Consider the following 5,011-nt stretch of genomic DNA (forward strand, 5'->3'; position numbering starts at 1 on the left):
GGCGTCAACGATGCAAATAGTTCTAGCAGCGTTCTCAACATGAAAGACAGTTTAAGTGACTGGGCATTTTTTCGTAGCGTTGCGAAAACGTGGCTCTACCTCTTTCTGTGGAACCTGAGAAAAAGGGAAAAATGCGCATTCATGTAGCATTGTCGGCGTCCAGTTTGTGCGAGCGCACGTGATCATCCATATATTTGTATTTCTTGCCAAAAAAAGAAAACCGATCTGACAGCCAGTTTTCTTACGTCACCGCTGCCGCCATGCATCGCGAGATCTAGAACCAGTTATTGAGTTACGCTCAGAGTGTCGGCACTCCGCTCTCAATCTGCTAGTGGGCGCCGGCATCTTGGTGCTTAAGGTGCTGTCGCACTGAGGCAACACGACGGCAACAGCAACACAACATGTTGTCCAACAGTCGGGCAGCTTGTTGATCGCTTCCCGTGTCGTCTGACAACCCTTTCACATTGTGACAACAGCAGAACAGCATGGAGGACAACGAAAATGTTGCCTCAAAATGACAGCTTTCAGCAACAAGAACAGCAACAACTTGTGAACTGGACAACGTGTGTTGCCCTGATCACTGGTTGCGCGAATTTCGAGCCGGCTACACGATAACACAGATAGCTTCGATGGCAGAGCTAGTTCCTATCAATAACGTCTTACTCAAATATAAGCTTGGAAAACGTTTTTTTAAGAATAATTAAGGCTGGCGTGCCGCTAAAATAATTTGAGGAATGTTTTTACTGCCTAAAAGCGGTTGCCGAAGTGGTCACAGCTACGGTCGTGAACGTTCAGACAGGTGTTGAACTTCGAACTGTCGAGAGACCAGGGGGGCTATGTTGCACGTTTTGGACTCGCAGGAGACTAGGGAGAAGGAAGTGACGTCAACGACACAGCAAACGCCGATTGGATGATGACAGTAGAAAAGAAAACCAACATCCAATCTGGATTTGCTGCGTTGTTGAAGTCACTTCCTTCTCCCTAGTCTCCTGGGAGTCCAAAACGTGCAACATAGCACCCCAGCTCACTTTACTGATGGTGAAATAAAATGGCATGGCTACCACTGTTATCTATTATAGGGGGCTGGATGGCGCATTCAGCCAACAGGTATGAAGCCTCCTAAAGTAAGCGGCTTGTGCCGGAATTAAGCGCTTGGATAGGCTTCGTAAGCCTTCCGAGTGCTGGTTCGAAAAGTGTCAAGGGCGCTGGATTTTCGCTTTTCACCTGAAGAGAGAGAGCCTGCTTGTTTCGCAGTAAGAGCGCATACAGACCCGAGAAGTATCATGGAAAGCCATTCAACGTAAACATTTTGAGATTCTAGTTTATCAATTGTGCGTATGTCCCAAGTTCATGCTTGAATGGAACAGCGCGGATGAACAGTCACACTCACATGCACACAAGAAGGAAACATACTCGCAGCGCGGACTTACAACTCAGTCCTATATTTCTTTTTCCTCAAATCTTCAACCTCTTCACCTTTGCCGTTAATGAGAACAATTTAAATTGTTCTCATTAACGGCAAACGCGCTTTTTTTATATTCCCGCCGCTTCGCAGGTTAACATTATACTGCAGAAGTGTAGTAAGTTGGGCGAGTTGGTATGATGACATGATGAACAGAACAGCGCACACAAAGACAAGGACAGAGAAAAGGAACATGCAGGACACACAAGCGCTGACTCGAAACTGAATTTATACACAAAAGAAAGAAGAAGAAACCGTTCTGAAAGACACGCCGGGCACGCAGTGCTTATGACACGCGACACAACACCATCTAACTGCAATGTCTTTGCCCCATAGTCCTTTCTAAAAACAAGGTTTCAGTGTTTAGTAGTGTCACTGATGGGTGGCTGACGCAGCAGTCCCCCAGGCTGTTGATGCAATGTGCTTTTAAGATTTCGCGAGTTGTCTTGTCCCGATAGTGTCCAATTATTGTTGTGCCTTTTAGAATCGGAGCACACGAGCAGGAATTGCACACGAGCAATTCCTGCTCGTGTGCTCCGATTCTAAAAGGCACAACAATAATTGGACACTATCGGGACAAGACAACTCGCGAAATCTTAAAAGCACATTGCATCAACAGCCTGGGGGACTGCTGCGTCAGCCACCCATCAGTGACACTACTAAACACTGAAACCTTGTTTTTAGAAAGGACTATGGGGCAAAGACATTGCAGTTAGATGGTGTTGTGTCGCGTGTCATAAGCACTGCGTGCCCGGCGTGTCTTTCAGAACGGTTTCTTCTTCTTTCTTTTGTGTATAAATTCAGTTTCGAGTCAGCGCTTGTGTGTCCTGCATGTTCCTTTTCTCTGTCCTTGTCTTTGTGTGCGCTGTTCTGTTCATCATGTCGACATAACATTATACTGCCAAGGGTTAGATCGTTCTGTGAGCGCTGCGGCAATATTAAGACAATACATGCGATGCTCGAGGGTGGACGCCTCGCTCGTGAAATATAGGTTTTACAAAATGTGCAGAAACCCGAAGGCGCCAAAGGGAACGCTGGGAACTTCCTGTATAGAGTTGACTGTAGTAGCAGAGAACAAATGCGACCTGGAAGACTGCGGAAAAACGAAAACGAGTAGGCGAAGGGTACGTAAAGAAAAGGAGCGCTACCCTATTTCTTTTTTTTATGTATCTCGTTTTCTTTAGATTCAGAAGTTGATGCTGCTGGAGCAAGGAGCATACAGTACGGTCCCATGATTCGTTCCGCGCCCAGTCACACCAATCGTATACACCATAAAAAAAAAAAAAAAAGACAGGGCGTTCGCTGCAGACTTGGTGGCGGAATTATCTGGACCTCGAGCCTCTTGGATGCAGGCTCGCTTCCTCCATAACATATTCGAACGTGCCTGCAGACAGTTTTTTTGTACGAAGAGACACGGCCTCAGACAATGTCGGCACACTTCCTTTTGTGGGATATGTTATAGCAATGGGACTGCGCGGCTCGAGGGAATTTTGCAGCTGGTCAGTTGCGCAAGGCGTGGAACAGCTCCCAAGCGGCGAGGGGAACCGAATCACGACGATTAGAAACTTGTCTCAATCGCATTTCAACTGAGTTTTCGTTTCTTTTTTACAGCCGAGCTGTTAAAGGGGTACGGAAACGAAATTTTAACGCCGATCTTTTTGCATCATTATGGGCTAGGGATAGGCACCACCTCGGAAATATCAGTATCGGGCTGTAAAACACAGGAGAACTAATTTTAAACCAAATGAAACAATTTCAAATTCAGATCTGGTGGATGGTGTAAAAGTTCTCGTGACATCACTTGTGGTATAGGAGCAGCGCCGTTCTGCGGAAATACGTCGTGCCGGCAGAATTAGCCTAGGCCTGAACGCGTTTGCAAAACCTTGGCGGAGAAAGCCAAAGCGTAGCTGGCCACAGTGAGCTCGTTCTCGTTGCGGCTCTTTGCACGACACGACGTGAGCACGCTTCTAGTTCTGAAGGATTCCAGCTGAACGTAGAGGGAAAAAACCAAGGAGTGGAGAAAAAGAGACACACACTGCTGGAGTATCAACCATTTACTGAAATTCTTCTTTTTCATCTACCCTCATGAGTTATACTATACCCTATTTCACCTTACGATGTACCCAGTGGATGTACCGCAGAAAAGGCTACAAGCGCGAGCTCCTTGCTCTGGGGCAGATCTCGGCGGCACAAGCTCTCGTGCATTGGGGGCAACTGCCAGCGCTACGAGCTCGCGCTTCCAGCCTTCGCTGCGGTACAACATAAGGTTAATAAGGTGAAACGAAGTATACTGAGTTCCCAGACGTAACTTCTTCTTCGGTATGATATTTGGTGGCTAGCGTTCAGATGTTCCTGACTAGGTTTCTCACTTGGGGCGCTCCCAGAGGATACAGTTTTTCTTTTGGAAATAGCGGAAACACAAAAGTCAGCTTGCAAGGTCAATCCTGGAGTCTCTGGCTATTGAGGCGCACGGGGATGACTGCGTGAGTGCCGCCTCCATTACGCTATTTCCGAAAGAAAAACTGCATCTTCTGGGAGCGCCCCAAGTGAGAAACAAAGTGAGCAACATGTGAACGCTAGCCACCAAATATCATACCGAAGAAGTTACCCCTGGGAACTCAAATTTAGTATAATTCATGAGGGTAGATGAAAAAGAAGAATTCCAGTAAATAGTTTCTCTCCCCTCTCACTCTCCCCCTCACCATTGCTGGGTACTAACGGTTATTTCTACTTACCGGTTCCCTCGAGCTACTACTTTTGCGGTGTGAAACTGACACGGTGAACCGAACGCCCGTGGCAGATAAAATACTGGTATGGTCGCGAACGACTTTATAAGCAAGCTAGAACGTACAGTCCTCGGATATTACTACCAGGCGAGATCGTCACACGTTGACGCCATCAAGCGGCAACGCTCGCAACTACGGTACCCTTGGCAGTGCAGGCACTATTGACGTCGCCGGCGCGATACGCAGTGCGCTTCTCGCTGGCCGACTTTGAAGCGAAAGGAAGAGAGCTCGGGCTCACGTCACTTCGTTTCCGTGCCCGCTAAGGGCTAGGTTCCCCAGGATCGTGTCCGGTATGTCAACACAAACCTACCTGGGCAGCTACCGCCATCTATGAGCGACGGCGGCAAGCACACAGCCAGTATGGTTTCCGCCATCGCTCGTAGATGGCGGCAACCTTTCCAGCTATAATGGTCGCGCGCTAATTTCGAATCTGGAGGATCGTTTCTTTTCGGGGTCTCCCTTTAAACGTCGCGACGTGCTTGACGCCGTGGGTTTTTTCACGCGAAACAATCGCACACCGTTGCCAAGATGTCCAGGGGGAGGAGCCGCAAGGTTGCGAAGCCAGAGGACCCCCTCATCGGTTGCGACAAATGCGGGAGATGGGCCTACGTTTCCGAGAGCGATTTCAAGAACACTCAAGAGGCTGAAAATGCTGACTTCGTCTGCAGAATATGCAAGATGGTTGACGAGGTGGACACGACACACAGAAACAAGAGTGAGGAACTGGAAACGACCATGACGGACATGATTAAAAGGTGGGAAG

The sequence above is a fragment of the Ixodes scapularis genome, unplaced genomic scaffold, assembly GCF_016920785.2.
Source record: "Ixodes scapularis isolate PalLabHiFi unplaced genomic scaffold, ASM1692078v2 PGA_scaffold0__279_contigs__length_252992795, whole genome shotgun sequence".
Classification (NCBI taxonomy): Eukaryota; Metazoa; Arthropoda; class Arachnida; order Ixodida; family Ixodidae; genus Ixodes; species Ixodes scapularis.